This window comes from Peromyscus californicus, unplaced genomic scaffold, assembly GCF_007827085.1.
Source record: "Peromyscus californicus insignis strain IS unplaced genomic scaffold, ASM782708v3 Scaffold_11__1_contigs__length_118956290, whole genome shotgun sequence".
NCBI classification, from domain to species: Eukaryota; Metazoa; Chordata; class Mammalia; order Rodentia; family Cricetidae; genus Peromyscus; species Peromyscus californicus.
Genome location: NW_026294402.1, coordinates 98,242,107 through 98,267,403, shown reverse-complemented (window position 1 = coordinate 98,267,403; position 25,297 = coordinate 98,242,107). Strand labels below are relative to the sequence as shown.

The window sequence follows — 25,297 nt, the reverse complement described above, 5'->3', positions numbered from 1 at the left end:
AAATGTTACTGGAGTTTTTATGATAGAAAGCCTGCATTCCAGCAGCCTCCAATATACCAATGAAAGAGATAAGAAGTGGTGAAGAACAGAAAGTTCAGAGGTGCCACTTCGGGAAGAGGAACAGCAGATAAAGATGTGCAGGGACCCCTAAGCCCATCTCTAGGAGAAGGGCATGAGGTTATGGTGTAAATAGAGGACAAGAAGTCTGTCTAATTAGACAGTCCTGGTCAAGGTGTGGTCCTGCATATCATAGACCCATCATGGTCTCAGCTCAGGTCTGCTCTGCATGGTGTTGGGATAAGCTGTTCACTTGTAGCTGTGAACGGCTGAGGGTGAAGCCTTGCCCTCCTGGGTAATTTTTCTCATCCGAATGTGGGAGTTGTCTGTCCTGTAAGGTGTTGCTCTTTCTGGAAGTCAGAGTGACTCAAGAAGAGAGGTTAAGGACATGAATTTATCTCAATGCCTTCAGCCAGAGTACAGGTGCACAGTGGAGGCAGAGGCTCCAGGCATTCATCTGCCTTGAAGTTGCTATGAAGTTGCTTCATAGCAAAGGCAGCAGATAAGTGTCTGTTGTAGAAATATTTCTTTAAAATGATGTTTTCCAGGACCCAAATGTAGGGCTTTTTATTCTAAACACCATTGTATAAAATGCAACATGACATTAACGGCCTTGCTCGGATAAGCCCTTAGAGTTTATTTAAAGCTGACTCTGCCTTGTATCGATTCTCAATTATAACACATTTAGCATGAATGTACCTGCCAGCGTTCTGGAACAATGCAGTGCTGGGCTGGCAGCTCTGCCCTTGTCTCGCTGCCCAGCCGACAGCAGATCAGGGTTTCTTTTGTTCATTCTGTTTAAAACATTACCCTCACCCTCTCTTTCACTCACATGATAGAACCTCGTGTGAGGTCTATAAATTTTACAAAAGCTATTTCCTCTGTCTGTTTTCTTTCTTTTTCTTGCTTTTCCTCTATTTTCCTTATATTCTTAAGTACCAAAGGAAGGCTTGCCTTTCTCTGCTCCAAGTAACAATAACTTACTGCTTGTGATGCTTTTCCGGTTTGATCTCTGGTTTTTCATTATTATTATGGCCTGGTATTTCATATACATGGTGGTTCTTTTTTGAGTTAACCATCGTTTCTTGCCCACCAGTTTATAAGCAAGGAGATGTCTTTATGACTGAATTATTTTGCATTCTTTGGTCTTTTGTGTATTCTGCTAATTGAACCCTTCTGGTTACTTGTTTATGTGTGTATGGTGTGGTGTATGTATGTGAGCTGTGGAACCCTATCTGGTAACCCTGGGAAGAACCTATAATCCTATGAGCCCTACTTCAAACTGGAAGGAGTTCCTGCCACTGACTGGGGGTTGGGGGTGAGGCTTAGGTTTTTTCTATTGGTCTTTTTTTGTTTGGTTTTGTTTTGTTTTGTTTCTCTGTGTAGCTTTGTGCCTTTCCTGGAACTCACTCTGTAGCCCAGGCTGGCCTCGAACTCACAGAGATCCACCTGGCTCTGCCTCCTGAGTGCTGGGATTAAAGGCGTGAGCCACCAGCCCCTGGCTATTTCCATTGGTCTTATGCAGGTTGGCTGTCTGATTGCAGGGTGGCAGGCAGGTCACTGCTCTGTGCAGTGTGTTCTCGGAGAATGTGCCTTAGGCTCATAACCTCTAAGATCACTCAGCTGCTTGTATTCTCCACAACACTGGTGAGGTCAGCATTTTCATGAGAGTTCTAGTCCCTTGCCCTGGTTATTGAACACATTTTATTTTTCATTAGCCAGACCCATTTCTTTGAGGGGCAGGGACAAGGCCTAATTCTCATATATTCTCAGCCATACATTTTGTTCCTATAGAGCAAGCAAAATAGGTAGTGGTCTGTAAATGATTTAATCTAATTAGACTAAGCCTTCATATAACTGAAGAAAAATAAATGCCCTTACCTACACGAGCGTGTAAACACACTCTGGGGATATACTGATTGACCCTAGCGTTAAGATATCATTTTATGAATTTCATTTCTTATCTTTCCATCCCTATTTTCCTCACCTCTGTGTCAGGCACTGGGTAAGGCTCAGGGGATCCAAAGGAGCTATCAATGGAGGGGACAGAGAGCAGAGAGAGAATTTAATCTGACTAGAGTGTAAAGTACTTACAGAAACCCACACTGGGGAGCTGCCTCTGGGTACAGGGAGTTTTTTCTGAGACTGTGACCATTACCAGCCCAGGGGAGGAAGAGACTTGTTCAAAGCCAGCTCACACACAAATTTCTATGCTATGCCACCATTCCTCTGAGTTTCATGGAGGTTCTGTGAAAACACCCACCACTGAATACTTTGGTTATCTTGAGTCTCTTTCGGGCCTTTGGACTGGCCATTTCACGAACAGTTTACATCTTGATCATTGGAGTAGACTGTGGCTCATCTAAATCTAAGCCCCAGTGTGATGATGTTCAGAGGAGGGAACTTGGAGAGAAATCAGTTGCCAGGGTGGAGCCCTGAAAGCCTTGCAATCAGAGGCCAGTGTGCCCCCTTTCTACCATTTAAGGACACAGCAGTAAGTCAACAGCCTGCAACCTACAAGACTCTCATCAGAACTTGACCATGATGGCACTCTGTTTTAGTTTTCTTTGTGTTGCTGTGATAAAATATTCTGACCAAAGTAACTTAGATGAGCATAGGATTTATTTGGCTTATACTTCAGGGCATAGTTGTTGATTGAGGGAAATCAGAGCAGGAATCCAAGTAAAAATGTAAAAGAGAAACCACAGAGGACTATTGTTTACTGTGTCATTCATCATCCTATGCCTAGCTAGCTTTCTTATGCAACCCAGGATCACCTGCATAGGGGTGGTGCTGCCCACAGTGGGCTGGGCCCTTTTACATCAAGTAACCATCAGTGTGTACACATCCACAGGCCAGTCTGGTCTGGGAAACCCCTCACCTGAGACTCCCTTCTCAGGTGACTAGACTGTGTCAAGTTGACAGTGAAAGCTAACTAAGGCACACCCTGATGGTGGACTTCAACCTCTAGAACTGTAACTGCACGTGTCTAAGGTGCTTTGTTACAGCAGCCCAGAAGGATGAGGACAAATGCTTCTGCTTTGAGAATGAGAGACACTCTGAATCAGTTTCCTTCCGTGCTGCTCATAAAGCAGTGTTTAATGTCTTGCTCCCTCACCTCCTAGAGTGGTTATTGGATCCTCTCTGTTAGTGTCTACAATCCTGGATGGTTTGTCCTTTATCAGTCTGCTTCCCTGTGTCTACCTTCCCTGATTACCCACATCACCAGGGTTTTGTTTTATCACCCTACTCTACAGAGTGATAAAAATCGAAGATCTGAGGTTTATAGAAATCAAGAGTGGCCAGAGCTAAGTGATGAACAGGAAAGAACTTTAGGAGTTTTTTTTTTTTTTTTTTTTTTTTTTTGGTTTTTCGAGACAGGGTTTCTCTGTGTAGCTTTGTGCCTTTCCTGGATCTCGCTCTGTAGACCAGGCTGGACTCGAACTCACAAAGATCCACCTGCCTCTGCCTCCCGAGTGCTGGGATTAAAGGTGTGCACCACCACCGCCCGGCACAGAACTTCAGGAGTTTTAAGCTACCGAGTAAACTCCAAGTCTCTCTGAAACAAGCCCGGAGGTTTGCCTCTTGACACTAGAAGGGGAGAGTTTTGTCATTGTTTGCTAATTGTGTAGACCTCTGTATATGTGTGGGCACAACCAGACATGCTGCCTGGCAAAAAGGAAGTCAATCCTGCTTTGCCTGTTACTCACACATCGTAGATGGGATGGGTACCGGGATGAGGTGATGCAGATGGTGGGGGTGTTAGAAGGACCGGCCTGACCTATACCTGTGATGGGTGTCATGTATTATACTTGTACATGGAAGAGTTTGTCATCCCCTTGCAGAGAAACATAACAGGTATGAAAAATTCGATTTGTTCAAGATCACACACGATGATATCTTCATTCCCATCGCTGTTAACATCATTAATCTGGCTAATGAGTTTCTGAGCTGTGAAATTGGCTGCAGAAGTTTTATGTTTAAGGGCGTTTTCTGGTTAGATCTGGTTTCATAAGATTCTCAAAGAGGTTTCTGATCACATAGAATTTTATACTACTGGAACTGTCAGAAATACCAGTAATTTATTTATAAATTATCATAAAATAACTTTTTAAAAAGTTTGGACTGATGAAACCTTTCTACATGTCATGGAAATCAAACTGTGAAAGCAAACTTTCTGTTTTGCAATACAATAATTAAAAACTTAGGGATGGAAATGGCTCAATGGGTAATAATGCTTGATGCACAAACTTGAGGAAATCATGAAATCAAATAACCAGAACTTAGGTAGGTAAAACAAAATGTGAGTATGATTACATGTGCCTGTAACTTCATCCTTAATATGTGTTATATGTACGTACAGTGCATGATCACTGAGCCTTGCTGGCCAGCGGCCTCGCTTGCCAATAGCTCCAGGTTCAGTAAGAGACCCTGTCTCAAAGGAATAAAGCAGAGAGCATGAGAGCAGAAAGGAAAGAGAGAACCTCTGACTTCTACTCATGCACCATGGAAAATACACACACACACACACACACACACACACACACGCACGCACGCACATGTGCATACACACAGGCACACACGCACGTACACAATTATTTTTATATATATATATATATATATATATATATATATATATATATAATTTTAATAAAAACCCATAACAGTATTTAAAACATGCTTATCCTTGCTGACCCGAGTGTTTGCAGCATCCGATAAGTTTTAAGTTTTATTTGTATTTACATGGGTAAATTGCACATATTAGTGGGCTGTAGTCTTCATTGTCAGTTTGTCTAGATTTAGAATCACCTGGGAGACACACCTCTGGGCTTATTTCTGGAGAGGACTGACTGAGGAAGGAAGGGCTTCGTCAATGTAGGCTACACGGAGTCATGGCATGGGACTCCGGGTGGAATGAAAGGGGAAAAAGACAGAGGAGCACCAGTGTCCCCCTTTCCCTGCTGCCTGCTCTGTGACAATGTGAGCAGGGAACGTCATGCTCCTGCTACTCCTGCCACTCTGCCTTCCCACCACGAGATCTACATGCCCTCCAACAACGAGCCAACATAAATCCTTAAGTTGCTTCGAGAAAAATAATACAAGTGTGGTACACGTGCACACAGTGTGCACACATCAAACCATGGTAGTCAGCACTTTCCATTTTCATTTCTGTTTGGCGTCTAGGATCTCCTTTTTTCTAGAATTCATAATCTCTATCACAGCATCATTCATAACAAAGCTGTGGAGAGGATTAGACGTTAGCCGAATAGAGCACTTATTAAGTTCAACTGCATCTATGCTATGACGCTGGGTTGATATGAGCATTGAAGAGTGTATCCAATTTTCCAGAAGCTTAAAGTCTAGAATAATTCCAAGGCCTTTGTTACAGAGGAGGTGTGGGGTGGATGTGTAAGGACCTGCTGCTGGGGACAGCAGGTATATATCCTAGTTCAACACTTTACCTTGGATGTTTACTACGATATGAAGGGGAAATCAGTGCCTTGCACTGAAGGAGGAATTTGGGCACAATTTGTAGGCTGCCAGTACTGTTTAGCTGAGTGCTGTTACCACTCTAGGCATTTATTTTTAAAAGGAACTAGCAATTTTCTCCATTGGCAATTCATTAGACACCCTAAGAACCTGCAATTTGACTCCATGGGCTGGACACCGAGGCTTCTGTGTGGAATGCTGGAGAGAAAGCCAGACAATGCATTCCCCAGGAGGAAGGGCACCTACTCAACTTGCAAGTAAAGTCTGTTTTCAGTTATTCTCAGCCCAAGGCTCAGTTTTCTGGTGTGAGTGTTTCTGGCAAAAGAATATGAAATTTTGACCTTGAAGAATCCTAACCTGTTGACCTAATGTGCAAACAATAGCCAGGAAAGCTTTTTTTTTGTATTATTCATATTCTCATTTTACCTCACATTATTTAAAGTCAATCTATTCATACTCAAAGAATAAAAAGGTTTGTTTGTAGCCAATAGTTGTTATTTGGGGCTGATATCCACCAGCCCCATTCTAAAAATCAGGATAGGTTTAAAGAAAGATGGTTAGTGATCTTGAATCTGTAGACTAGGATGGGTTTGTAATTCCTAGCTACTTGGGAAACTCAGGCAAGAGGATCACAAGTGCGAGGCCTGCTTGGGCTACAAAATGAGCTCAAAGTGAGCCTGGATGACTTACTGGTACTCTGTTTCAAAATTAACAACAGGTATAAAGGGAGTTGGAGGTGTAGTTTATGGTATGTAAGGGGCAGTGGGTTCAAACCTGTGGCACACTCAGCTCTTCATTCTCTTTTAGCATCATCCTAAGAATTGATGCCATGGGGACTCTGGACAAACAGTCTCACTCAGGACGTATGTGCCCCCTTAGAAACTGGAAGTAAGTTTTATTAAAATTTACTTTTACAGAATTAAATTTGTCTTATTCTGAACTCCTGTGATGTCGTTTAATGTCAGTTCATTTCTAAAAAAAAAAAAAAATGAACCACCCCCGCATATCCAGAGAGACAAGAAGAAATTTTGAGAGTTTTGTCGAAGTTCAAGATTCTGAATTGATAGTGGGGACATTCACAGAATTGTCTCTTTTTCCTCCCTCTGGGCCCACAAGTGAATGAGTGGAGGGTTGAGTTAATGAGGTATTGGTTTTGCCTTGTGAACTAGAGTGGAGAGGGAGCTCAAGGCATATGGAAGGGCATAGTTCTGATAATTGACTGTGGAGTTAAAAGTGATTGATGAGGTGAAGCCCATTATGAGGAGACTCAGGGACCCATTATGAGGAGACTCACTCTTCACTCATTGAAGAGTGGTGGATCAGTGGGTCATGGGTCTCACTGGGACCAGAATGTTGAAATTGGGGTTCCAGGTGTACAGACTGACAGAGGAGATTGTGGTTGGATAGGGGCTCAGAGGTATTGCAGGAAAGGACTAGTGTATGACCTTGGAGAAAAATACGCAGAGTTGAGTGTTGGAAGGCTCATCAGTGTGATTCTGAGTTCATGTAGGGCCAGAGCCACTGGCATGAGGCAGAGTGACGGTGAGGGGGCCAGCAACCCAGGGCTTCCTGGAATGAGAGGGAGTGGGTGGGATAGTCTGATGGTGCATGATTCAAAACTTAGATTTTACATAAGAGGAAGGGAGGAATAATGGTCTAGATGTACTAACAAAATGCAGTAAAGACACCCACTCCATACCTAAGTTCCAAAGCCCAGGGAATTGAGGGGGGAGCCACTGCCTAAGAGTCCTTGATGGGGGATTAGTGGGTGAGCAAGTGTTCTTGGGGAAAGCCAAGCTTTAGTCAGGACAGGAAACTAGGCAAAGTGTTCCAGAAGGGTGCAAGGGAGGAGGGGGCAGATATCTTGCTGATGACCTCTAGAGTTCCAGAGAACACAATCCAGGAGCTGAAGGCACTGTGGAAGGGTGAGAAACAGGATCAGGAAAAAGAATACAAGGGACCCTGTGGTGAGAGAGGCTGAGGGGTGACAGATGGCACAGAAGCCCTGGACTTCGTTGTGCCTGTTGTTGGCGGGTGGAAATGATGGAATCTGGTCTCTACCAGGGCTGTGGGTATGAAAGTGCAGCGCAATGCTCAGGCGTTTGGGATGCCCACTGGGCTCCTACTTGGAATGGCCCTACATTATTTATATAGGACTCCAATCCAACTGCAGCCACAAGAACAGCTGGCTTTAGTCAAAGGCTCTCCCTACTACCCAGGGAAGAGTCATGCATGGCAGAGGTCATGGAAGGATCTCCTGCTTGACACAGCTCTGTGTTATCACTTCGCCAGGCAGACAGCATTCCCCTTAGACTGAGCTGTGTTTTGATAACTACTCTTGCCTGATTCAGAACCAGCCTTCTTCACGTTTTACTTCGGCCCTCCCACTTGCTGTGCCTGGATTCATGAAAATTGCAGTGTACGCCATTCTGGGGTGGGGAGGGTGAGCTGTGGTGCCCCCTAGCTCTACTCAAGACATCGGTGCCTAGAGCCAGAGATCATCTCTACGGACCTGACAACCATTCAACTCCACTGTCTGCTTAGCCCAGGAGGGGTTCCAAAAAAGTACTAAACATCTTCAATGAATGTTGAGGAATAGTAATCTGCTTGGGGGAAAATAATTCATATTTACTTCTTTGTGAGTGTTGGATTTAAAAGAGAAGGAACTCAGGACAGGTCCCCACATCTCCTCCATGGCCTCTAGTGTCTTCATTCTCCATGTCGCACTGTGCTGACCCCAAAACAGACTCTAACAAATAAAGAAATTCAAGAAAGATTTACAAAGGACCTAACTTTACTTCTCCTTCCTCTTCCTGGACCTCTACTTCCTCGATCACACAGAAATGTCACTTCATGTGAGCTGTGATCACCCTTCACTTGGTTAGGTCCAAGCATGTAAGGGGACTTCTCAGATATGAATCATAATTTGCAAAACAGAGCGAAGGAACAGAGGTGAACATAAAGGTCACTAGAAAAGGATACCTTTTCTATTCTGGAAAGTGACAGCTTTCACTAAAGGCTGGAGAGATGGAGTGAAACGGAAGTGGGGTTCATGGCATCTAGGTTTTTTAAAGGTAACAACCCCTTCCTCCTTTCAAAGACATCTGTCCTAGCGTCCATTTGCACAGCATGTAAATACCACAGCCCGGGTGGTATTTTTTTTTCCTAAACTTTTTTTTTCTCAGCCAGAACTATGTGCTAACACTTCTTCCTAGCCATAGAAGCTCCTAGAAGTCTGGAGACAGCAAAATGAAATCAGGCCTGCGTCAGGCTGGAGACTCCAGAAGCAGGGCCAGGCCTTTGTCTACTCAATGATTTTTTTGGAAATGGTCTCACTCTCTGGGAAGTTCAGGATGACAAGCCTGCAGGGATGTGGTCCTTGCATATAGATAAAGTCCATATGGTTTTACTGAGTGAATTAAATCGTCACTGTTTTAACTGCTCTGTGTTCCTGTCTGTCTGTGGGATGCAAAGCATGGCTGTGAGATGTACATACGTGCAAGCACCAGCACTAATGTACAGAGATGCTCCTGTATGCAGAGGGTGACCCCGACTCTTGCTTGTGTGGATCTCAACTAGCCAAACCATTGCAGCCCCCAGTGATGGTTGGTAAGTGGGTTCACTATAAATATAGCTGCTTTCACCAGTTTTTCATCTTTTGTTTCTTAGAGAAAACAATCAAACTTGTCTCAAGAAACTATAAAATTACAATGTGTAGAAAGGTAAATATGGCATCTTGTCTTCTTCCAGGGACATAAGCCTAGTCTGACCTAGCTGAGCATTGCTTAGCTGTAGTTAATGCAGGAGAAACTCAGCTTGTTGTTTTGTTGTAGACATTACAGAAACATTCCTTATTGCTGAAAAGAAATGAAGGAAGGAAGTAGGGAAGGAAGAATGAAGGAGGGGAAGGAGAGGAAGGAGGAAGGGACAGAGGAAGGAAGGGAGGGATTTTAACACAGGCTACATATTCCTGGTTTTGTTGCTACCATCATGAGCCCAGGCTGCCCTCAAACTTACTATGTAGCAAATGACCTTCTCATGCATCTGCCTCCCAAGTGCTGGGATTATAGGCGTGTGGCACCACACCTGATTTGTGCAGGGTTGCAGAGCCTTTTAAATACTAAGTGCTGGGATTACAGGCGTGTGGCACCACACCTGATTTGTGCAGGGTTGCAGAGCCTTTTAAATACTAAGTGCTGGGATTACAGGCGTGTGGCACCACACCTGATTTGTGCAGGGTTGCAGAGCCTTTTGCACACCAGGCAAGCTGTCGGCCCCACTTCCAACCCCACACTGCTTCATTAAGAACTTGTATGCAGCATTTATAAAATCACTCCTTGACCTTATTTTCAACAAGTTGTTTTATTCATAACTGGGCCAGTTCTTTTCAAATTAAAAAGAAAAATTGTACGTCCATATGGCACTCGTGTAGATATGAGTATTTGTACGTGGCATTCTAGGAATAAAAATATCGTTTAAAAGTGAAAATTGAAATGCCAACAAGCGCTTGTTTCTACAGAGTTCAGCTGTTTTCCAGGCTTCAAGTAGGCGGGGATCGCATGTTAGAATTTTTCAGTGTAATTGTGGGGTTATTAATGCATGGCACTTTCGGTTCAACAAACAAGGAAATAGACTGTTCTGGAAGCTTCCTAAATTAAGTGTAGGGATTCCAGACAGCCCTAGAGTGGTGCAAAGCTCTTACTCTTTGCTTCATTAGTGCGGTTTCTGCAAACTCTTTCTCTGATCATAATTCTTCCTATATACTTATTCCCCAATTACCTTCCTCTGTCTGGCAGCTGGAACATGACATCCCTCACTAGATTCCTTTAGGTTTAGGTAAATGCATCTTTTCTGCAAAGTAACAGTTTCCCGGAACTTGAAGTTTAATCGGTAATGTATCGGGACAGCCACCGGCTTCATTTCCACTGCCATCTGGTACAAGCTCCTTTCATGGTGTGTGTGCTTGTCGGTGAAATGATCTTTTCAATCTGTTTCATATATTATTATTTCTAGTGTATAGCTCATTTATTTTAGATACATATCATTATAAAAAGGATTTATGATAGTTCATAGAGAGGCATAAAATACAACAACTTGACATTTAAGAGTGGAGAAGAAAAGGCAGAGGTAATATACATAGAATAGGGACTGAAGCTTTGAAACTTGCAAGCTGCTGAGATGGAGCATGTCTTGGGGACACATAGGTGTGGGGCTTCATAGCTGTGTGGAAGGGATTTCTGTTATTCTATGTCCTTAGTATGAGAACAGACTGTTCGTCTTCACTCATCTGTGATTTGCTCAGTGTCAGTCAGTATTTAAATAGCAAGTCCTTCAAGCACAGTCACATAATTATAATGTACATTATAAAGGATAATGAATTAAGACATGTATCTTCTGTATTTATACTTCCTTGAAGCCCATCCTGACCTTTCCCACTGGTACTCGCCTCTCTCCATCCTTCCTACTAGTCACCCCAAATCCAGGTCTCCTTTGGGGTTCTTAAGTCTTAAAGTGTTCTCCTATACCCAGAAGCAAAACCGAAGCCTGACGTGCCTGTTTTCTTCGTCAGCTTTGCTTCTTGTGTTCAGCGTGGTTTGAGGTCATGCTGAAGTTGGTGTCTGCAGCACATTTTTATGTGTTTGTACATGCTGTTCATCGACTCCCTTTCAGACAGTGAGGAGAACTGTCAGTGTCCTCCTGTCTCCTGGTACATGCCTCCCTGTGTGTGTCTTCCATAAGTAAACACATCTGAGATGGTCAGCACTATAGTTATCTGTTATGCCTTGAGAACTGTACCTGTTATTCAGCCTTACTAGATAATGTCAAATTGTTTGCTAAAGTGATGATGACCATTTTACACGTCTACTAGTGAAATGGGAGCTTTCCTGTTCTATTTCTGTATAGCACTTGGTACTGTCAGAATGACATGGAATACTTACCTATCAGATGGACAATTCATGAATTCCTAGTGTCCCTTTCCCTTAATTTTAAGTATTTATTAAAACACACACACACACACAGAGAGAGAGAGAGAGAGAGAGAGAGAGAAACACACACACACACACACACACACACACACACACACACACAGAGAGAGAGAGAGAGAGAGAGAGAGAGAGAGAGAGAGAGAGAGAGAGAGAGAGAGAGAGAGATACATATAGGCCATAGCATAGCGGTCAAAGGACAGTTTGTGGGAGTTGGTTCTTTCCTTCCACATATGGGTCTGGGGATGGAACTCAAGTTGTCAAGCTTGGTGACAAGCATCTTTGCTGCTAACTCATCTTGCTCATTCGATGAATTTCTTGTAAAGATACTGCCCAGGCCAGAAGCCCTGGTAACAGGGTGACCCAACTTTCCTATTCACCTCATCTGTCAGGGCTTCAGATGCTGACCCCTAAAGTTAGACTGTTTCTCAGCTGTCTCAGTGCTCCAGATGTTCGCCTGCTCCCACCTGTACCGATTAGACACTTAGAAAATTTTCAGATGTCTTTTTTTCAGGGATAGTGCTCTCAATACACAAATCAATGTCATGTTTTACAGATACAGAAAAAACAATCCTACAATTCAAATAGAACAGCAACAACAATAACAAAAAACTCACATAGCCAAAGCAATCTTGAACAAAGAGAATAAGGCTATCAGCATTCTACTTCTTGCCTTTAAAATATACTACCCACATGGCAGTTCATGCCTATCTGTAGCTTCAGTTCCAGGGATTCTGGCACCCTCACACAGGCATATATGCAGACAAAATACCAATGAACATAAAAATAAAAAAAATTTTAAACATACTAAAGGAGAGGCTAGAGAGGGGTCATCAGTTTGGAGCATGTACTTTTCTGACAGAGGACCAGAGTTCAGTTCCCAGAACCCATGGCTAGAGTGCCATAACTGATTATAACTGCCGCTATGAGGTGTATCCAATACCTCTAGCCTCCTCAGGCACCTACACTCATGTGTGCATACCCACATACATACACATAATTAAAATACATTCTGTATATATGTATGTGTATATACATGTGTGTGAACATGCTCAAAAGGTATAGTAATCAAAACAGCATGATGCTGATTTAAAAATAGAAACAATGACCAATGGAACAAAACAGAGTTCAGAAGTCAACCTATTCATTTAGAGTCAGTCTGTTTTCTATAAAGATGGCAATAAAACCCAGTAGGATACAGATATACTTTTAAGTAAATGATGTTGGAGACATTGGATATCATATCCATCTGCAGGAAGATAAAGTACTCTTATACTACATATGAAAACTCAAAATATATTAAAGAATTTAATATAAGATTTGAGACTGAAAATACTAGTGGGAAATATTGCAGGGAGCAGCCATCAGCCTGGGCAATGGTGTTTTCGATTTAGCCCCCACAGTTTAGACAACACAGTCAAAGATGGACAGATGGATTACATCAGACTAAAACATCTCCTACACAGCAGGGGGACTGTAGAGACAGCCCCTACAGGTTGGGAGAAAATACTTACAAATGATACATATGATAATGGGTTAGTATCTAAAGTGCAGAACTCAATCATTTCAAGAGAGCAAAAACCCATTTCCTGTTATGAAGATGAAAGATAATATTGGCGAGGCTCCAGGGAAGAGAAACCCTTTTCCACTGATAGTGGAAATATTAGTGAGTCCAGCCACTAATAGACAACTGTGGATGTTCCTTGAAAGCTGAAAATAGAACTATGTGATCCAGTGAGCCCACTTCCCGTTAGATCTATCCTGAGGACTTTAAGTCCGGGTGCTGCAGACATACTTACACTGCGTGTTCACTGCACCATTTACAGTATTAAGATGGGGAGTTTATACAAAGTGTCTATTAACTGATTAATAAGGAAAAATGTGTATATGGTATATTTTACACATAATCATACATACACAGCATGGAATACATTTCATCCTTGGAGAAGAAGGGAATTCATCATGCAGCAACATGAATGAGTCTGGAGGACATTATAGTGAAGTCATTCAAGTCTGACAAAAAAAAAACCCAGCAGGTTCTCACATGAGAAAGCTGAAAATGGGGGAGCCACAGAAGCAGAGCATAGAATGGTGGTTACAGGAGACTGGGGGATGTGGGGGTGGGGAGATGTTGGTTCTAAGGAGCAAAGTTCCAGTTAGGGGAGGGGTGCGTGATAACCACTGGAGGCCACAAGTATGTTAGTCCACTTGATTCTGTCATCCCACAGTGAATACAGGTGTCACGGCATCACTGCATACCCCACCATTAGGCGCAATTCATTGTCAAAGGCATTGAAAAGGGTTTCAGTTTCTCCGCTTAATGGCTTTCCTCAGTTCCCAACATGTAAATCAGAAAAGTGCTTGGCAGCGCACCTGTGCGGACCGTGAGCCGTGCTCTCAGAGAATGTCATCGTCCTGAAGTGGTGGCAAGGGCTGATGAGGCTCTCCGTAGGTAAATTAAAATGCTGGGAAATTCACAGTGTGAATGGAGGGTCAGGGCAGAGCTGCTGAGGCATGCGGAAGTGGTCGGGGTAGCACAGGAAGAGCCTTGGGCAGGTGAAGTTGACTGAGGCAGGATGTTTGGGAAGAAGGGGAGGAGGCAGACACTGGTGTCAGGCCCTTGGGCCTGTCTTTAAGGGGGGCGTGTGACTCCATCCTGGCTTCCCCCTACACTTCCGGTGTCTGTCACTTTACCACTTCATACTGAGCCAGGGGCGGCCCATGGTCCAGCCAGTCTTTGTCTGTCTGTCTGGTTGAAGCCCAGGGCTATAACTGGACTCACCTCACTCTTAGGCTCCCAAGAATGTTGTTTTCTGGTCTACTTTTTCCTAGTATTTTATGTATTTATGAATTTTGGATTTGTTGACTTAGCATATACTATTTGTAGTCTTGAGAGTGTGATTAAATTATTCTAAGAAAATGGACCTGCCTTAAACTGATAGTTCCCACCTTCTCCTCTGCCCTTATTAAAAGGTCTCTTCTAAGTTTCTGACCATCTTAGGCAGGTCCACCGCTATATTTTTCCCACTCTTCTCCCCTGACTCAGAACTTCTCATTGTATCTCTCTGGCGGTCATATGTCAGTGGAGGCCCCAAGCAGAATCTGTGCATGCTCTTGGGAGTGTAGAGTCCAGACATTATAGACAGCTGGACTTTGATGAAGACTCAGTCCTCTTCCTGTGTCCCCAGGGGCCCTGAGTGACACCTCCAATGTGAAAACCCTTGGAGGTCACTGCCACACTCCACTCATGTGACTTAGACTTGTAGCCTACCACAGCCACAGCCTGAGAGACTCTCCTTGTGCCTGGTGTGTGAGACATTGCCCTGGGAACGTCATCTGGGCGGTGGGGCTTGTGCATGGGAGAAGGGAGTGGACAGTGAAGGCTGGATTGAGTATCACCTTTATAATGTAAAGATTATAAGTTGATTCATTGTAAGGTGAGGGTCATTTGAATATTCAAATTATTTAAATTAACTCTTAACAGCTATTTACACCCATGTGTTCATTACAGCATTATTCATAATAGCTAAGATAAGGAAGCAAACCTACATGGCAGCAGATGAATAGCTTAAGGAAGACACATATATTCAACCTAGTAAAAAGGAAATCTTGCCATTTATGGCAACATGAACTAATATATAAAACTTTATACTAACTAAACTAGTCACAAAAGGACAAACACCATGGAATCCACTGTATGGGGTTTCTGAAATAGATTAACAGGAGCAGAAATTTCCACTGATCCTTGCTAGAGGCAGAGAGAAATGTGTGTGAAGTTTCTGTTCTGCAAAATGAGTATGTCCCAGAGATCAGGTGAATAGTGTAGTACCTACCCCTAACCACGTGGCATTATTCACTTTAAAGGACAAGGGGATCTCATGTTAAGTATTTTAAGCCCCCAAACACACAGAACACAAGGAAAAGTTTGAGGTAATAGAGATGTCCTGTATCTTAGTTGCAGTATAGCACCATAAGTATATGTCCACATTCATCAAGGTCCATGCATTAATTGTGGACATGTATATATATGTATACATTTTAATATCTGTTATACCTCATTGAGCTGGACAGTTTTAAAAGGGCAAGTAAAAATAACGATGCCTTACATATGTCTGTTGTTCTGTAGCCCTGCATGCTTTTCCATCTCTGAGGAGTCAGGGGTACCACACCATCCTTACTGTGAAGGTGGGCTGTGCTGCAGATGGAGGCCAGGACTTCCTCGGGGTCTCCTAGAAGCTGAGCCTCTACAGTGGCTTTTCAATGGCTTCTTCCTTATCTGTCAATTTCCACTAGCTTGGGGTGTGAGAGCCTGGCCCGTCTGCAGTTGACTGTAAACTAGAGATCATAAGGGACAGAAGAGATCCCTAGAGAAGCAGGCTATAGTAAAAGGAAGTTACTGTGCCTGCAAAGTTCATAGCTCTGTTCTTCCACTTTGAACTATTTCATTCAGGTTTTCTAGTTCAAATAGTCTGAATGGTTGAACTGACTACCTGGGTTCTATCTAGTCTGGCCATCTCTGTTGGCAGAGGCAGAGGAGAGTTTTTAGGGTGAATCATGAGAGGCCCTTGGCAGAGGGTGGTAGTCCTGCTTGGCAAATCTATCAAAGGATGGGGAGGCTGTGAGAGCTGCAGCCTCTCTACAGAGCTGGCTAGAGTCAGCCTCATGGAAGGGACAGATTCAGGTCTAGAGACAGGCCAATGAAAAGAAATCAAAGCTTGGCCAAGACATCAGAATCGAGTCAGGAATCAAAGCCAGGAATGGTATATTCTGAGCTTTGAAGGCTGGAGCTATGCTCTCCTTCTGCATAGGAGGTAGTCATGCTAGAGCCGAGAGCAGATGGAGCCATGGCTCGGAGCCCCCATGCTTCCTCACTTTCTGACCAAGCCAGACAGAATAAGGCCTGCACAAGTCATGAGAAATGAGTAGGTACCTGGCCATTTGTGACTATGCTGGGGCACGCAGGGAGGCGGCTGATGTTTATCAGTTGCAGGGCAAAAACAATTTTTTGAAGGTCTGAGGCTATATTTTGCAGAGGGAGGAATTGGCCATTTCATTGTCCTCTCTGTTTTTCCTACTGTTCTTTTCTCTTTTATTGTAATCACTGCAGTGGTGTTCAGAGTAACCAGCCACATGACACAGAGATGATGCCAAGCAGCAGGACCAGCAGGTGCTCCTGGAGTACAATAGAGGAGGGCATGGTCCAGCAAGCTGCCCTTCCTGAGAGGGTCAATTCTCTCTTCTTCTTGGAGAAAAGGATGGATCTTGTACAATCCTGAGCAAAAACAAAGGCAAACTCTTGTCTTTGAGAAGGATGTTGGGGTCACAGTTCCTCTTAAACTGGGGACACAAACATGGAGATACTTCAGCTTTTCTTTGCCCACCGAAATACCCTTGCTCAGTAGGCTTCCTGAACCCCGGCAGCTTCCTGTTCTCTGCACCAACTTCCTCTGCAGAAGGAGCAGTTCACTTCCTGAAGGTCCAGGCTCCCAGGCAGAATGAGCTCTGCCCCTCTCTGAGGGCACAGGGGCGCGTGCCCTCCCTAGCAGCATTCCCAGAAGTCAGCCCTGAGAGCTGCCAAGCTGCCTCCTTGTCCTTTGTGTCCTCAGCACTGAATTCTAGATAAGGTAGCCTCAGTCTTTGAGAAAGCTCCTTGAGGACAAACTTATAGCAAGGTGGTGCTGGGAACTGAATTTTGTTAGAAGTGGTGGACCCGTGTGGAGGCCCACAAAGGTTTCCTAGTGAGAGCTGAGCTTGCTTTACACAGCACATCAGGGGATGGCTTGACCATGTGCATGGTCACCAGGTGCCTGGGGTGGTCTGCACTTAGCTGTGCTGGGGGGAGGTCTTTTACTCCACCCCTTGGCATTCCTTTAAAATCCCTTTAGTAGAGACAGAAGGGGTTGGTGGGTTTTGACCCAAGCCCTCCCGAGGCTATCCTGTGTTTCTAACTGTCTCTCTCCTCTGTATTTCTGTCTACATATTGCTCATTTCTCCCTGCTTAAGAGTATCCTGAGGGGGAAAGAGGGAACTGGTCTCCCTCAGATCCTGGCTGTTGAGATGGCTCAGCAGTTAAAAGCCAGTGCTTCTGGGGGCCCCATGAGTTTGCTTCCCAGCACCCAAGTCATTTAGCTCACAGTCACCTGTAGTTCCAGATCTAGGGTATCTGACACCCTCTTCTGACCTCTTTGGGTACCTGCAGTCATTTACACATACCCACACATAGACATATGTAAATACACATAATTAAAAATTAATATATCTAATGTAATATTTTATTAATTCTTTGAGAATGTAATGTAGTGTATTTTGATCATATTCACCCCATCTCATTCCATCTCCTAACATTTCCTAGCTCTGCCCCCCACTCCCACCCCTTCTTTTTTCTCCTTTATTTTTGTTGCATGTATATATACAAGTAAATACATAAATACAAACGTTCTGAGTCCATTTGGTGTTGCTCATATGTATGCCATTTTAGGACTGCCTACTTGGTTTAGGCTAACTGGTTAACTTTAGTTAACGTTGGTTAGTTTAGGATGAATTAGGGAGGTCATCTCTGGAGAAGACTGATTCTTTCCACTTACGGTGGTTTGTTGCCTGTAGCTCTTCATCCAGGGACAGGGCCTTGTACGAGTTCCCTCAGCCACCATCCATGGTGGCATGTCACTGGGTGAAAGCAGTGAAGCTTGCAGCTCATCCTGTGTGGGTCACAGGTTTCAGTCTTAGCGCTCCATGTCCATGCTCTTGGCTTGCTTTCTTGTGGGCCGTAGGAAACTGCTCTTCTCAGCTCCTGGGGAGAGCCACACATTTTACACTTATCTAGCCTTCCTGTCTAATTCTCAAGCCTTAGTACAGCAGGGTCCTTGTAACTCCAGGCAAGGCCAAGACTGACCCCTGCCAGAAAACAAGTGCTACTGCTCTGTAGAGCTGAGCTGAGTGACCAGTTAGATCGAGCAAGTTCAGGAGGTCAGGGAACATCAAAGGCACAGACAGAAGACTGTGACCCTCTAAGAAGCCACAGGCTTGTTATGTTTTTATTTTAATTATTCATAGGGACTTAATAATTTAAGTGGTTAATCAACAGAAACCTAAATAGAGCTTAGTAGGAAATAATTAGAAATTTGAGATATGTTTATCTGGAAGAATTTTAAGATTGGGAATTGTCTATTCAGTCAGAGTAATTGCATAAAATAAGACAATTTTTCATTGCCACATGTGAAGTCTCGGTTGTGTATACATATATCATACTTGAATCTTTTAGGAAAGATACAAAGATTCTAATCATCTTTTCAAGTGATTTATCCAACAAATAGAATAATACTGAAACTTTTATGTAATTCTCTCCTAAAAACGGACAGAAAGATATTTAAGATGTAGTTTTTCTTTTAAGGTTTTTTTTTTGGTTTTTCGAGACAGGGTTTCTCTGTGTAGCTTTGCGCCTCTCCTGGAACTCACTTGGTAGCCCAGGCTGGCCTCGAACTCACAGAGATCCGCCTGGCTCTGCCTCCCGAGTGCTGGGATTAAAGGCGTGCGCCACCACCGCCCAGCATAGTTTTTCTTTTAAAAGCATTCAGCAGTTAAATTGAGAAAGGAAAACACACTTGAAATACGAAATACCTAGTTGTGCAGCTAATGAAGAATGTGGGATGCTCAGGTGGGATGAAGGGCAGAGTGTCTGCTTACAACGAAAGATAAAAGTTGGATGACCTTCGCTGAGTCGCTTGTTTCCCCTGGGTTTGTTCCCCATCTCTAAAGAAAGGTCTTCAAGACCAGCAAACAAGATGATGGTTTGTATATACGATGTGGTCTGCATTCATCCCGGGCTCAGTGCGTTGAAAGGACCTTGCAGAGGCAGTCTTGTGAACTGCTCAGTGCTTCTTGGGCATTGATGAAGATTTCCTGTTGTCTTCACTTGGCAGGTACCATGAGCCCTTTGGGCTGCTATAATAGAACACCAGAGGCTGGGGAGTTTGTGAATGATGGAAGTTTGCCTCCCACCATGTGTGAATACTCTGAGATCAAAGCACTAACAAGTTTGTGTCCTTGGATCATTGGGTGGCCATTTGTCATCACACCCTTATCCTGTAGAAGTAGCCAAGGGAATCTATTGGGGTCCCTTTCATAGTGGTGCTAATCCCGTTCTAGAGGATCCCCACCTTAATGTCCTAAGAAATTCCCAGTAGTCCCAACTTTGAGTGCCATGGCACTGGGGGTTATGTTTGAAGATGGAAGTTTGGGGATAGGAGGAACACAAACATTTAGTCACAGATAACGAATTACAGTTAAGAGCTAACGGCTCCTCTAAGGCAAGAAGGGCCCCCACAAAGACATTATTCTGAAGGAAGACTGGTGCACAGACAGGAAGCTTGAAATCGGGTCTGAGTACTGGCCCACAGCGGTGCTAGATACACCACCTTCAAGGCAGGGCCTCCTAGAGATGAAGCGGAACCCCTGAGTCCTCATCCCAGGGAGGTCAATGAGATCCAAGTTTCACTCATTGCTTCAGGCCAAGGCTACAAGCTGCCCAGGGAAGTGGACCCTGTGTTTACGACTAACCTACTGGAAGAAAACTAGTTGGCAAAATAAAATCCTGTATACTAAAGTGAGCTGCTGAAGTTGCCCCACACAATAAAAAAAGACACTCCAGAGGATAGCCCAGATTGGAGACTCTTCAACTAAATTGCCAAGAGCCCCAGAAGTCACCCACAGAGTAACAGTAGGGTGTCCGCTGTTGGCTGCCTCTGCCTCAGCCATTCACACCCATTCATTGTTTTAGAGTAGGAATACATTATGTTAAGTAGCAATGAGCATGTGAAGCTCATGTGTTAACTTAGAATTCTTTGGTTTGTGGGTAATTTTCTGGGTGCTCTTAAATAATGAATTTATGTAATTAGAATGCTAAAATTAAGCTATACACCTGCATCTTTGCCATATCTCCTTCTAAGGGTGCGTGTTGGTTGCTCAGGGTATTTGACATGAACCTCAGAAAAGACAAGTTTTATATAATTCTCTCCGAGTTCCCTCGTGTCTCTTCATATGATGGCATTAATGTCACCACACCCTAACTCTAATGAACAAAAAGGCCCATTTCCAAATATCACATCAGGGCTTCAACATAGGAATTTTTTCCTAGGCAAACAGTATAGTTAGGTGTCTTGTCATTACCTCCTGGTGACATGGGCAGAATTCTTCCCAGGAAACAAATCTCAGCAGCACCCTTTTCAGGACCTCTGTTGTCTTTACTCTCTCAGCACGCTGAGTGCCTACTTTGTGCTCGTCATCTGCCGGTCAAAACCGGGGTTCTCTATGCTGACCGTCTAAAGGGAGAAGCAAGTACTGCTGTGTGGATACCTGTAACGATGGCCGCAGCACTGCCAGCTGCCCCGGAGTGGTCTGAAGGGAGAGGAAGACCGACCATGGGACTGAGTGACAGATGACGGTGCACTCCTTGAACTTGTCAGTCTCTTACCCCAGTGTCACCGCGTCTATCATTCCCTCTTGCCCCATTTCCTTCTTCGCTTGGCTGGCATCCTTCAGTAACTGTGAGTGCATATGTAAAGTGACCAAGTGTCCTGATTTGCCTCTTACAGTCCTGAACCTCTCCTCTTGTCCCAGGGTAATTATTTATGTCCTTTTCTTTTATGCTCAAGAATGTCCCAGTTTAGACAATATATCATATGCTCACTTATTTGCCAAACACTGATCTAAGCATTGTACACAAAATACTCACCTACTGCAGACTAGCCATAGAAACAGTGACTTAAAAATATGTATGTGTATATATATATAATATATATACATATATATGTATATATATTATATATATATATATATATATATCAGTTTTAGAATGAGAAGACGGAAGTTGAATAATGCACTCAAGGACCCTGAGGCAGTGGTCCCAGGCTTTGAACCCAGGCTGCCTGACCTGGGCCTATGTATTCCACCACCACTGCATTGTCTCTGGTGAGACCAGACTTGGGAAACCGTCCTCTCACCCCTGCCCTACCCCTCACTCTGGCTGGGCCTTTTCCTGTGTCCCCCTTCTCCCCTCCGTGTACCTGCATTGTGACAAATTGTGGGGACACTGGGAGTGCCCCCTCCTCATCCCCAGCACCTCACATATAGTGAAGGCTCAGTTAATCTGATGAATGAATGCATCTACAGAGAGGGTCGTCAGTGTAGGGCACACTTAAACTGGAAACGGACTTACAATGGGTCATTTTACCCCTTTCTAGAGATTGTGCCCTTGTCTGTCCTTCAGAGGGCACTGACTAGCTTCCTTGGCTCAGCACTGTCCCCAGACCTACCAAACTGAGGGCTGGAGCTAAAAATGGACATCTGTGAAAGAAGTATATCCCATAATTTTGTTTGTTGAGCCCTCTGACATCACATTCATTGGGAAATTTCTGTTTCTTTTCATGTCTCTGCAGTCGTGTTTTATTTTTAGAGAGTTCTAGCCCAGAGGGCAACCAAAAGACAAAGATATTTCAGAGGATTTTTAAATGAAGTAATACATCTTTTTTTTAAGTACAGCCTTTAAAGCTTGTTAAAAAAACTTTTGAAAGGGACAGGACATTTGGGTAATTTGGGGGGACATAAAAGTGGGGTTTTCTCCCTGTTGATGGTACTGGTCCCGTCTTCTGAAGGGATTATAAAAGAAATATATAGTTTATCTTTAGAAATCTTGAGGAGTATAAAAAGAAACAACTGTCAATCCTGGAGCAGCCTGCTCCCGGTGTGAATGTAGCTGAGATCTTCCATAGAAAGATGATTTCCTCAGCCTCCACCGGTGAACCTCTCCATGTGATTCTTGGGAACAGAGGAGAGTGGAGTTCCCCTTTAGCCAAGAGCTTTTGTTACCTGTATAGTGTGTACCTTGGCGTTACAGAGAATAAGAGTGCTGCCTCAGCTCCACCTTTTCCTGTAAGTTAAAAAAACCTGATCAGGACATTTTTATCTAGGTAAAAACGAAAGAAAAGAGCATTGGGAACCATGTGACCCAGCTGCAGCTTTGCACATGTATTGATTGTATGCACACGTATTGATTGTATGCACACGTATTGATTGTATGCACACATATGGATTGTATGCACATGTATTGATTGTACACCTATACTTGTCTTCTTGAAGTGATCTGGGCCGTAGATTTTCTTTCTGGGCTTGGCTCTCCTTTTGGACATACTCCTCATTTTCTGTGGGAATAGAAAACAGTCCGATGGATATCTCACTTCTCCCACCCCCCAAGGAGTAGCATCCTGTTGTGATTTGGGGGGTGTATATTGTGGGCAGGCGTCTCATCTGAAATGTTGGGAGAGGCATGAGCTGTCAAGACAACAGTTTGGAAAAACAAGAGTGGCAGGTGCAAGTGACCTCGGCTGGAGTGACGAAGGCTCATTCCTGAGAACCATGACCTTTCGGAGACACTTTGGGACAGGTAATAGAGGCTATAATTATCATATGTGTTGCCGTACTGACAACAGCCAGCATTTTGCCATGCTTGTTACATACTCTGCATAGCCTCCAATACTTTCAGTAGATAAGCCATTAGTTCTCACAGCAATCCAGTGAGATGGAAGAACTTGGGGCATCCCGTATTTTATAGATGCAGAACTTCCTGCTTAGGAAGGTAGTGAGAAGTTGTGTGTGTGGTGGTGGTGGTGTGCGGGGGCGGGGGTCATTGAGAGTGGCTCCTTTAGTCAGGAAGCTGTAGCTCCAGGGGCAAAGAGGACTTCTTCAGGTCTAGCACGAGCGGTAGTGGGCCCGGGACTGCCTGCCCTTCAGAAGCTTTGGCTACAGCATGCCTTCGTCTTCACTGCCAGGGACACTCCCTGACTCTTCTCTCATTGTCTCTGCCTCTCTGGAATATGTATGCCTATCTGTCTCTTTGTCTGTCTACCTGTCTGTCTGTCTCTTTCTCCCCAATCCTCCCTCTCCCTCCCTCTCTATCTCTCCCTCCCTCTCTCCCTCCCTCCATCCCACCCTCCCTTCCCCCCCCCCCCCCCCCCCCCCCCCCCCCCCCGTCTCCCTCTCTCTTGTTTTATTGTAACTCTGCAGTATTTTGAACCTTGCCAACATTTAGAGACTGTGGACTGTGCAGACAAAGGCATGCCCCAAAGCCAGTGTAAAATTAGAAGAGTCTCCTGCCCCCTTCATTTGAAATTTCCCAGAGTAAAATGAATTGTTTTCCTTCCTCCTCTTCCATTTCCCCCACCGTACGGCCCCCATCAGTACTGGGTGTGTGAAGAATGGTGCTCATTCCCTGCCACCGAAGGCATTGCCCACTGTGGTGCTTATCCGTGCTCTTAGGTCGCTTTCGTAATAGAAAAAGCCCGTTCACAGCAAAAAGTCAATGAGAAAGGAACACGGACACAGATCACCGGTGGGCAATCAGAGGCCCAAGGGCAGATGGAATTAGATGGAGATAGGAAGATTGCCTCTCCCCTTTGGTTTTTTAAATGCCTGCCTTCTCCATACACATGAGATTTTACCCACCCAATGCGTTATAATCAATTCTAGTCCTTACTATTTGGAGCAAAATTGGCCACTGAGAACCTCTTCATTGTGGTTCCTGTCTCCTTTTGAATGACCCCATTAGGCTTCGCGTCCTTTCTTTCCGGCTGGGACATCTCGAGGTGTCATATTGTACTTTCTGACTACTTTTTCTTTCTTCGGCAGTCCTCACTGTTTTTCCTTTGTGAGAAAATATAATAGTTTAGATTACACAGATTTTAGGACGTTTTTTAAAAGCCTGAAAGGTTTTACTTAGATCTCTGTACCATTTGTGATTTTTTTTTTTTTAAAGTCAGCCTTCAAAAACATTATTTTTAGAGTGGAGCCTTATTCTGGAAAAGGAATTTATGTATTTCCTAAATCAAGGGTTTCTATATTTTACTGATGTCATCCTTTCTCTGGTTAAACTGTTATTCTGATTTCTCTCTTAGACTGCTGAGCTGTATTTTAAAAACAAGAGAGGGAAGAAAACACTGGAATTGCTTACTAAAGTATTTTGTTTGAAAGTCAAAGGAAAGGATTCTCAGGTCCGACCTTGCCTAGAAGTGGTGACAGGATGGTGTCACCACTAGTGATGGATGTCCAGAGGGGCCCACGCCTGCCCCACCCTGCCTAGAGCAGCTTACACCCTCTGTCCAGAGCTAGATATGCCTGGTGTCACCTCTTAGGTTTTAATCTCTGAAGGACTTAAGAGTTTTTTGTTGGATTTTGTTTATTTCCTGTCATCTGTAAAATGGATTAAAAAATGCCTTTGTAAATTTGGGTGAAGACTGATTTAAACCTCGACACACCAGCAGCACAGGACCTGAGGAAGGAGCGGGGGTGGGGGCATGGGGGATGTTAATAGTTGTTGAATAACTTCTATCCTGATTCTATTTATTTATATCTTGTATAACTGAGTACCACAGACTGGGTTATTTATAAAGAGTAGAGGGTTGTTGAGCCCGTAACTCTGAAGCCTGGGAAGTTCAAGAGAGCAAAGTGTGAGCATCTGCTCGACCTCCCCAGAGCTCTTCTCATTTCATGTGATGCAGGAGGACACCGGCCGGTAAGAACAGGCTTTCGTCAGCTCAGGTCTCTCTGTCTCTTCCTGTTGTAGGCACTGATGTCATTGCAGAGGCCCCGGTCTCCTGTGGCCCCTTCTAATCCTGATCAATTTCCAAAAGCCCTACCTCAAATACCATGAAGATAGGATTTTTAGGAGTAAGTTTCTGTAGACATTTGGAGGATCCAAACTAGACCATAGCACACCT

The 25,297-nt window shown here is 44.0% G+C and overlaps 1 protein-coding gene across 10 annotated transcripts in view; it reads left to right on the top strand.

Annotated features, from left to right (window-relative positions):
- Window positions 1-25,297, top strand: part of Tmem108 (transmembrane protein 108) — a 277,796-nt gene that overhangs the window by 26,256 nt on the left and 226,243 nt on the right. For 4 of the 10 annotated variants that reach the window (XM_052718727.1, XM_052718651.1, XM_052718658.1 and 1 more), the window contains exon 3: window positions 6,355-6,435. The exons of the other annotated variants lie outside the window; for them this stretch is intronic. The gene's annotated coding sequence lies outside the window, so the exon portion shown is untranslated. The remainder of the gene's footprint in view (window positions 1-6,354; window positions 6,436-25,297) is intronic. 10 annotated transcript variants of the gene reach the window in all.